This window comes from Oryza sativa, chromosome 12 (assembly GCF_034140825.1).
Source record: "Oryza sativa Japonica Group chromosome 12, ASM3414082v1".
Lineage (NCBI taxonomy): Eukaryota > Viridiplantae > Streptophyta > Magnoliopsida > Poales > Poaceae > Oryza > Oryza sativa.
Genome location: NC_089046.1, coordinates 9,940,502 through 9,951,530, shown reverse-complemented (window position 1 = coordinate 9,951,530; position 11,029 = coordinate 9,940,502).

Genomic DNA, 11,029 nt, shown 5'->3' with positions numbered 1-11,029 from the left:
ATAATATTGTATTAAAACTCTAATTATAATGCTAAGTCTAAGTGTCGTATATTAAATCTAATAGTCTTAATTGCATTAAAAATCTAACAATCATATATTTACATCACTTGCCTGCGCGAATTCCTTCGAGGGCTAGCTACCACTCCGACTTGAGGGACGACGACGACAACGTCTTTTCTGCAACATACAAAAAGATGTATTAGGATAAACGCAAAGTAACATATATTGTATTTCACGTTCGCGTTCTCGTTAAGTTCATGTTTCGTTCATGATCGTTCACGTTCGCGTTCTCGTTAAGTTCACGTTTCATTCACCTACGTTCGTTCGTTCACGTGCGTTCACGTTAACGTATGTTAAATAATGTTCGCGTTCTTGTTAAGTTCACTTTTCGTTCACGCACGTTCGTTCGTTTATGTACGTTCAAATACAACGTTAAGTTCACGTTCGTTCATGTTCATGTTCGTTCACGTTCGTTCGTTCGTTCACGTTCTCGTTCACGTTCGTTCACGTTCTCGTTCACGTTCGTTCGTTCGTTCACGTTCACATTCTCGTTCACGTTTGTTTGTTCGTTCACGTTCACGTTCTCGTTTACGTTCGTTCGTTCGTTCACGTTCGTTCATTCACGTTTGTCACGCCCAGAAATTCACGAACCAGAATTTCTAAGCTGAATGTGTATTAAACCCCTGTCCAGGACCAGCCAGGGTACACAAACGACAATTGTTGACATACAGATCCACGTCTTACAAAAACATAAAGGATTACAAATGCAGCGGAAAAGGTAAAAGCGAGCTAAGCCTGAAGACTTGACTCCTGCAGCGGGCGATTCCATTCCATAGGCAACCCTTGACGGCAGCGACGAAACCCACCTCTTCAAGACATCTCCAACTGAGAAAAACTTCAACTCTGGTGTGGGGGAAAAGAGAGCAAGACTGAGTACTACCCACTGTACTCAGCAAGTCATACCGGAAGAGGAGGTATGATGCAGGATATAACCAAAGGAAGCTAGGGGTTCTTTTGCATAAAGCAGACATTTCAAAGCAGTAGTTGAAAGCAGTAAAATAGCTGTAGTAATTAATCAATATTAACCAATCACTGTCCAACGCTACACCACGTTGCAACAGGCCCAACCAACCACCTGAACTACACCAGTTCATTAAGCTAGACTAGGGGTGAGACTAATCACGGTGAATCTGGTTGATCGCCCATAACCGCGGGCACGGCTATTCGAATAGTTTTACTCTGGCCAGAGGTGTACAACTGTACCCACAAGACACGATCCCACACATGTCGCCATGCTCCAAAGTATCACCATGATACTGCAAAGGGGGAAATCGTGACAAGACCCTCCGCATAACCCTCCCCTAACCATCCACACCACGCTAAGGTTTCACCCCCACCCCTCAAAAGGCAGTGGGCGGTCCCCTCTTGCGCCGCGGTGAATCCGGCAGCTGGACAACCGGACACCCCGGCTGACCCAACTCCATCACGCCCACCCTCGCCACCGGTGCCTAGGAAAGGGTCGAGCTATACTTCAGATCAAGCAGTTACCCACTCCCGCTTGTGGTAAGCACGGTAGGTCTCCCAGGGTTTCCCGTGAACCGGTCTTTAACTGCCATGGGTGCGACCAGCAAAACCATGCACCCACAGCCCACCATACAGTGTATTTTAATTAACTAACACCATTGCGGTGGCACCAATCTAAAGTTATGCCAATAGACAGAGTCTATGTAATAAAGTGATCCCCATTTGTGTACTAGTTGAACTAAGCATGGCTAAGCATTTCCTAAGCCAACATCTAGTCATTTTAAATACCCAAGTTATCAATGGCATATGGTAAACAATAAATGGCTGAGTAATAGGACCCATCCCACATTACATTGTAAAAGGATGCAACATTTAATAGAAATGCGGGATATTTGTAAATTGGGTACAATATGATCAAACGTATTGCATGACTTGCCTTGCTCTTGCACTGATGAGACCTCAGCAACGTCTTCGAGAAACCGCGGATCGACGAAACGGCCGAAATCTACGCGACAAACAAAGCACACAAGCAAAACATGCTATAAGACTACTGAAACAGGAAACAAAAGTATTTTTAATGGATTCTTTGCATTTTTCTTGATTTACTGAGACTTGAATGGACTTAAACGGAGCTCGGATGAATTACTTATGAATTTTAGAAGATAAACTGTGTTTATTACTATAAAAGAAAAGCCTTAATGTATTTATTGCGCAATAAGTCCCAGGGCTGACGTCATCCAGGGGGCGGCGCCGACAGGCGGGGCCCACGGGTCAGCGGCTCAAAGGGGTGGTCTGCCGTGGACCGGGTCCACGGGGCCGGGGTGGTGGTGTACCACGTGGCACCACGTGGCTGGCCACGCGGGCCACGGGATGGACGGCCACGATCGGCCGAGGGCCGATCAGGCGGCTGGGGACGGCCGGCACCGAGGCCAGCCCGGGCATGGCGCTCGGGCACGGCATGGCCGGCCCGGCCATGGCGCGCGGCGGCTCGGCGCGGCCACCGGCGGCGAGCGGCGGCGCACGACGGCGAGCGGCGGACAGCGGCGGCGCTAAGCGGCGGGCGTCGCGACAAAGAGAGAGAGAGGAAGGGAGGGAGACCGGTCCTCACCGAGGAGGCGGTGGCGGCCGGCGCGGGGAAACAAAGGCGGCGGCGACGACCGGCGACACGGGCGGCGGATGGGCGGTGGCAACACCTAAAGAAGGTGAGGAGAGGAGTTAGGGATGGAGAGGACGACCGCGACGACCAAAATGGCCGGCCGGAGATGGAAACAATGGCGAGCACACCGGCGACGCGGGGAAATCGGAGCTCCGGTGGTGATTCGCGGCAACGAAGCGGCGGCCGAGGTAGCTCTCGCGGCGGCGAAGCTGGCGGAGGTGATTGAGCGGCGAGGCGACGGCTCTAGCGACGACAGCGTGCGGCCGGAGGCAGCGGCAAGCGGCGGCGCTAGCGGCGAGCGGCGCGGGCTCGGTAGAAGGCACGGGAGGGGACGGCAAATGGGTGAAACGAGAGAGGGGACTCGGGGGCAGGTTTTTATGGGCGAAGGAGGGGCGGAAACGGCCGGGAATGGCCCCTATTTGGCCGGCGATGTGGGGAGTGGAGGGAGAGAGAGAGAGGTGGATTCGAATGCGAATCCCGCCCATTTTTGGGCGGGCGCGAGAGCGGGGAGAGGTGGGGGAGGTGGGCGGCGACGTGGACGCGGGTGCGGGCGCGGAGTGGGCGCGGGAAGAGCGGAGGAGGCGGCGGCGTGGCGGATTCGGCGGCGGTTGCCGTCGGAGGCGGGTGGCTGGAGGAAGGGGACGACCTGACAGGTGGGCCCTACCTGTCAACGTCCCGGAGAGAGGGGGAAGGAGAACGGGCCGGCCCACAAGGGGAGGCCGAGCGCGGGAGGGAGTGGGCCGACGGCCCAATAGAGAAAAAAGAAGGAAAAGAAAAAGAAAAGGAAGAAAGGATTTTTCCTGGGATTTAAAATTGCACTTTGGTGATTTTTAATTGGTTAAAATTATTTCCAAGGCTCTAAAAATTCCACTAAAATTCTTGTTAATGCATTGGAGCATGGGGAACTCAAGAAAAATTCCACCACACTATTTCCGATTATTAATTGCATTTATTAACTAGGGATTTAGCTCTAGGTTAATTAAGATAATTTCTCCGGACGATTTATTTAACAAATTTTTAAAGCAAGCAAAAGGGGGAAAACTTCAGGGTGTGACAACGTTCTCATTCATGTTCGTTCGTTCGTTCTCGTTCACGATCGTTCATTCATTCACGTGGCGGCAGCGGAGCGGCGGTGTGGCGGCAGCAGAGCGGCGGCATGGCGGGGCGGTTGCGGCTTGGCACGACGGCGGCATGGCGGCGCGGCATCGGCGTGGCGCGTTGCGTGGCGGCGGCGTGGCTGCGCGGCATCGGTGTGGCGCGGTGGCGGCGTTGCACGGCGGCGGTGCCGTGCCGCAACGGCGTCGTGGCGCGGCTTCATTGGCACTGCCAGTGCGACGTCGTCGCCGGTGCCGGCCGCATCGAGGTCGGGGTCGGCATCGTCGGCGCGGCAGAGTCATGTTCGGCCGCGACGACGTCGGCGACGGCGTCGGCAACGAGGCAGCTGGCTAAAGATATTTTCCCGCTAAAGATATTTTCTATCTTTACTCCCGGTTATTCTCATCAACCGGGACTAAAGATATTTTCCCGTTATTTCTAAATTCTCTTTAAACCCGGTTAGGGGTAAGAACCGGGACTGCTAATAAGCGCACTGAATATTAATTTCTATTACATATGTGTTTCTAAAATAGAAAATAATGCATTAAAATTATTTAAAGTCGAAAATTAAATGACAATTACTTCGAAAAATTATTGTTGTCTGTAGTAAATTAAGTGGATAAAACGTAATAAGCAAATATATGATTTAAAATTAATAAAAATTCTAATAGCCATATATATTTAGCATATGAATGATATTAAATTAATTGTTAAAAACTCTAATTAACATATGTAAATGCCACATGCATGATTTAAAACTTTTAAAAATCCTAATTATCGCATATAACTAGCATATGCATGATTTAAAATTGTTAAAAACTCTAAGTAACATATGTAAATGCCACATGCATGACTTAAAACTTTTAAAAATTCTAATTATCGCATATAACTAGCATATACATGATTTAAAATTGTTAAAAACTCTAAGTATCATATGTAAATGCCACATACATGATTTAAAACTTTTAAAAATTCTAATTACCGCATATAACTAGCAATTACATGATTTAAAATGGTTAAAACCTCTAATAATCGTACGTAATTAACATATGCCATACAACAATTGATTTATATGGATAATCAATACATCCAAAATAGTTTACATCGTGTACACAATAATTATAGCAATACATCGGCGGTGACGGTTGACCGCACGTACTTTCTCCTCACTATTGTTCCCTCCTTGTGATCGCTACTTGAGTAAGGGGTGTCTTTATTTGATAGGAGGATGCTAGGGTCAATCGTCACCATGAAAGGGGGTTGCCCATCAAACTGATCGTAATCCTCGTCAGTCTTGTCCTCAACTCCGACGATTTTTCTTTTGCCTGGGAGAACCACGTGACGCTTCGGCTCGTCAGGCCCTCTGCCCTTCTTTCCTTTGCTAGACAAGTCCTTCACGTAAAAGACTTGCATTACATCATTGGCAAGGACAAAAGGTTCGTCCGAGTATCCAACCTTGTTAAGGTCAACCGTTGTCATCCCACTGTCATCAATCATTTCGGCTCCACCAGTCAACCTAACCCATTGGCACCGAAACAGAGGGACCTTGAGAGAACCATAGTCAAGTTCCCATATGTCCTCGATGGCACCGTAATACGTGCCAGTTGTTCCATTGTGTCCCATGGCATCGATACGAACAACATTGTTTTGGTTTGTGCTCTTCATGTCTTGGGCTCTCGTGTAGAATGTGTACCCATTGATCTCATATCCCTAGAGTGTCACGATCGACCCAGATGGTCCCCTCGCCAGGAAGGCCAGTTGTTGGTTGATCGTCTCGTTACCCATGAGATGTTGTCGTAGCCACGCGGGGAAAGTATCAATGTGATGCCGTGTAATCCATGCATCGGACTTACCAATGTTTCTGGCGCGAACTAGAGCCAAGTGCTCCTCGATGTAAGGAGCTACCAATGAAGATTGTTGCAGAACCGTGAAATGGGCTTTATGGAATAAATTGTTGTCTACCGTCATTATTGCTTTCCTTCCGAGAGTTCCCTTTCCCCGTAGTCTCCCTTCATGGCGTGATTCAGGTACCCCGATTGGGCGAAGGTCTTCAATAAATTCTACGCAAAATTCGATGACCTCCTCTGTTCCATACCCCTTGGCGATGCTTGCCTCTGGACGAGCACGATTACGAACATACTTCTTCAGAACGCCCATGTACCTCTTGAAAGGAAACATGTTGTGTAGGTACACAGGCCCGAGAATACTGATCTCTTTGACAAGGTGACAAAGCAGATGCATCATTATATTGAAAAATGAAAGTGAAAATATCAACTCAAGACTGACAAGACATTGCACCACATTATTCTGAAGGGCTTCTAATCTATCCGGATCGATGACCTTTGTCACGTCCCAAAACAACTCTAAAATACATCCTCTAAATTATGCCTAGAATAATTAAAATCCGTGTGAAAGCCTCCAACAATTAAAATGTGCAAAGTTAAAAGTCAAATAAGGCTTGGAGGATTTTTGTATATTTCCTAAAAGTCTAAAATGTGTAAATAAATTTTAGTGGAATTTTCAGAGCACAAATAATAAATATTAAGAAATAAACAAAGTTAAAATGGTTTTATAAAAAGAAAAGCTCTAAAAAAGTCCTTTTCCCCCCTCTCCCCCTTGGGCCGGCTCGGCCCATCTCCTTCCCCCTCCCTTTCCTCTCCCCGCGGCCCATTCGGCCTCCTCCCCGCGCGCGCGCCGCTGACGGGCGGGCCCGCCCACCACCCTCGCTGACGGGTGGGGCCCACCCGTCATCCCCTTCCTCCCGCCGCTCCCGCCGCCTCCCCCGCGCCCTAGCGCCGCCGCCGCCGCGAATCCCGCCGCCTCCCGCCGTCCCCGCGCGTAATAAAGTGGGGGGAATTATTCCCCGGGATCCCCTCCCCCTTTCCCCCCATTTTTCTCTCCCTCTCTCCCTCGGATTCGTTTAGAAACCGCTCCCCTAACCTCGCCGGCGCCATTAATGGCGGCCGGGTCTCCCGCGCCCATTTCCCCCTCTTCCGGCCGCCCTCTCTCACTCCCAACCCTATATAAACCCTCCCCGAGCTCCCCACCACCGTTTCCGCCACTCACCGCCCTCTCTCCCCGCCGGAATCGAGCTCGCGCCGTCGCTCTCTCTCTCCGCCGTCACCGCCGAGCTCCGGTCCGCCGCCGTCGTCGCCCCGGACCACCTCCCACCTCGGCGCCGCCTCCTTCGCCTTCGCCGCATCCTCGCCGACCTCGTCCACCTCTCCGTTTCGGTCGCCGACCGCCGGAGCACCGTCGACCCTGTCCACCCGAGCCGCGCCGCCGCCTTCCTCCGCTCCGGTCGCCGTTTCCGTCGTCGCCGTCGACCCGGGGTGAGCCGTGGACCGCCGCTTCGTTTCCCCCTTTCCCTCCCCTCTCTCGGCCGCCGCTCCGCCGTGCCTATGGCCGCCGCCGGCGACCATAGGGGCGCGGGCGCGCAGCCTCACGCCGCTGCGCCGGCGTGGCCGCCTCCGGGCGCACCGAGCGGCTGCCGCGTGGGGCCCGGCCGTCAGCCGCCCATGCCCTCGGGTGCGGCTGCTGCGTGGGCCCCACTCCCGTGGACCCGGTCCGCGCGCCCCTCCCCTCGGCTGACGCAATAAACCTTTTTTTTAATTAAAATTTAAATGAAGAAATTTGCAAATATTCATTTAAAGAGCATATAAACTTCAAATGGCCATAACTTGGCCATTTGAACTCGGAATTGGACCGTTCAAGTCTCTAATTTTTCCTTAAGAAGTCAAGAACCCATTTTTGTGCTTTGTTTCAGCTTGTTATATGGAGTTTATTAGAGTAAAAGCCTTTTCTTTTCCGTTGGTCGTGTAGACGCTGCAGCTTCGGAAGATCCGCTCTTCGTGGAAGTTAAAGCCGACGTTTGGGAAAGCGAGCAAGGCAAGTCACATCATCCTTGAACATATTGAATCCCAGTTTATAAAATTATTTTGATTTAAATTATTGCATTATCGCTTTATTTAAATTCCCACGTTATCACTGTTTTATCTAGCCATGCCTATTTACCTTTGTTATGACCTTATTATTGTTATTGTTATTATTTCCTTGTTCACCCTAGAATAAACAAAACCCCAACTAGTGGACACTCTACTCATGGTACCACTAGTATGATTTTAGGTAGATGCTTCGCTGGTTAATTAAGCAACATTAGGTGGTTTTACAACTCTAGACTTTGGGAATTTTCTCATCACCTGGACACTATGGAATGGTTTGATTATTGTGGAATTGGATTCACACCGCCCCCTCTATTCAAAATCCCCAAAATGGTTTTAGGCTGGGCTCGGGGTGCCTGGTTTTGATAGTAGCACCTCGGCCATATAAGGACCGGTCTTCGGGCCTCTGTTGCAAAGCACTACCGTACTTCCACATGTCTAGTGGGTAAGGCTTAGTTTGTGGCTCAGCCTGGTTATAAACAAAAGTACACGGATGGAGATGGACGAAGTCGGGGGTCGATGGACATCTCTAGGGCAAATGAAGGCTACACGAGCTGCGGCCCGGTAGTCGAGATGTCATGGCACAGGGCCGGTGTCCTGCTGCTAGGGGCTCAGTCCTACCTACCTGTCCCGGGGGTTCCGGCCGTAGGTGGGATTTGGTCGGTACTCTTGTCTATGGCTAGGATGGGTTGGAAACTATGTCACGTCTTCCGTCCGTATACCGTGGTGGTATGTGGCACGTGGTTACACGTGAGGAAGATGTGTCTTGTGGGTAAAGATGTACACCTCTGATCAGAGTATAATCTATTCGAATAGCCGCGCCCTCGGTTATGGGCAAGCCAAGCAATGTACCCAAGTTAGTGTTTTAATTCTTAAAACCTGTTTAACAACTAAAATGTGGAATGGTTGGCCTGGGTTGGCTTGGGACGAGCTGGGACCCAGGGTCGGGTTGCCAGGCTCGTGTGGGTTCACGGCCTTGTTTAATAATATTGTATAGCTCTAGGACCGTATTTACAAAATAGCTTTGAGCAACTAAGTGTCTTTTAATGCTGTTTACTGCAAACCCTAACCCTTTATATTATAACTCCCTTGTACTCCCTTGCATTTATTCTGCACTTGTGGGTGTGTCTTGTTGAGTACGGTGGTTGTACTCAGTCTTGCTCAATTTTTCCCAAACCCAGAAGAGGAGTCCCTGGAAGATGAAGGCTTTGGTGTCTAGCTCGTGCCTGCCGTCAAGCGCCTGTGGTCGTCGCCCTAGTCTTCCGCTGTTTCTCGTTTGTCTTTGTGTGTGCTGGGCCTTCGCTGCCCATGTAATAAATTATCTATTTACGCTTCCGCTTGTTAAACTCTGAACTGTATCAACTTTTGGTGTACCTTGCCTCCTGGGACAAGGAATAATGCACACACGTAAGGAACGCCCGTTGGGTTATTTCCGGTCGTGACAACCTTCTGCGAAATTGCGTTCATGAATGCACATAGTTTTGTTATTATTGCCCGGACATTGTCTGGAAGGATACCCCTTATTACAACTAGTAGCAGTTGTGTCATCAACACGTGACAGTCATGAGACTTTAGGTTCGTGAACTTCTTCTCCTTCGTGCTTATTATTCGCTTGATATTTGTGGAGTATCCAGATGGTACTTTATGCTCTCCAAGCATTCAAACATACTTTCCTTCTCTGCCTTGCTAAGAGTGTAGCTGGCTGGACTCAAGTAATGGCTTCCTTTGTCCTTTGGTTCCGGGTGAAGGTCGCCGCGTTGTTCCATATGCTTCAGATCATTACGTGCTTCCAGTGTATCTTTCGACTTTCCATATACACCTAGGAAGCCAAGAAGGTTTACGCAAAGGTTCTTAGTGAGGTGCTTCACGTCGATTGCGTGGCGGACGTCCAAGAATTCCCAATAGGGTAACTCCCAAAATATAGAGTTCTTTTTCCACATTGCCGTGTGACCATCTTCGCTCTCTATAGGCTGGCTTCCAGGCCCTTTTCCGAACACTACTTTAAGATCTTTAACCATAGCAAACACTGTTTTCCCGCTGCGATGTTTAGGCTTCGTACGGTGGTCCGCCTTATGTTCAAAGTGCTTGCCTTTCTTCTGTACCGGGTGGTTTGCTGCAAGGAATCGACGATGACCCATGTACACAACCTTCCTACAGTGCTTAAGATACGTACTTTCTGTTTCATCCATACAGTGAGTGCAAGCCTTGTACCCCTTGTTGGACTGTCCGGATAGGTTGCTAAGTGCAGGCCAATCGTTGATGGTTACGAACAGCAGCGCTCGTAGGTTAAACTCCTGCTGTTTGTCCTCGTCCTACACAGGGACACCTTCCTTCTTCCACAACAGTTTAAGATCTTCGACCAGTGGTCTTAGGTACACATCGATGTCGTTACCAGGTTGCTTGGGGCCTTGAATAATAATCGGCATCATTATGTACTTCCTCTTCATGCATAGCCAGGGGGGAGGTTGTAGATACACATCGTAACGGGCCAAGTGCTATGGCCGCTGCTCATCTCTCCAAAAGGATTCATGCCATCCGTACTCAAACCAAACCCTATGTTTCGTGCGTCTTTTCCAAAGTCTTTAAATTTTCTGTCGATGTTTCGCCACTGCGAACCATCGGCGGGGTGTCTCAGCATCCCGTCCTGTTGACACTCTTCAGCATGCCATCGCATCATTCTAGCATTCCCCTTGTTCCTGAACAAACGCCTTAGCCGTGGTATTATAGGGAAATACCACATCACCTTAGCAGGAATTCTCTTCTTTGTTAGCTGCCTGTCAACTTCTCCTGGATCATCTCGTCTAATCTTGTATCGTAGTGCTTTGCAAATAGGGCATGCTTCTAGGTTCTCGTACTCCTCACCGCGATATAGGATACAATCATTCGGACATGCGTGAATCTTCTGAACTTCCAGTCCTAGAGGGCAGACTATCTTCTTAGTCTCGTACGTTGTCTCGGGCAATTTGTTTCCCTCCGGAAGAATGTTCTTGACGAGTTTCAATAAATCGCCAAATGCCTTGTCACTAACATCATTTTTTGCCTTCCATTGCAATAACTCCAGAGTGGTATCGAACTTTTTGTGCCCCTGCTCGCAACCTGGGTACAACGACGTTCTGTGGTCCTCTAACATCTTGTCCAATTTATGGGCCCCCTTTTCACTTTCGCAGTCCTCCTTGGCGTCCTGCAACATCTAACCAAGATCATCCGCAACGTTGTTACCATCAGCATCCCTTTCCTCCTCGTCCGTTTGATTTCCTTCAAATCCAACATACTGAGCAAAGTCCGGAATATTGTCGTCTTCCACTTCATCTTC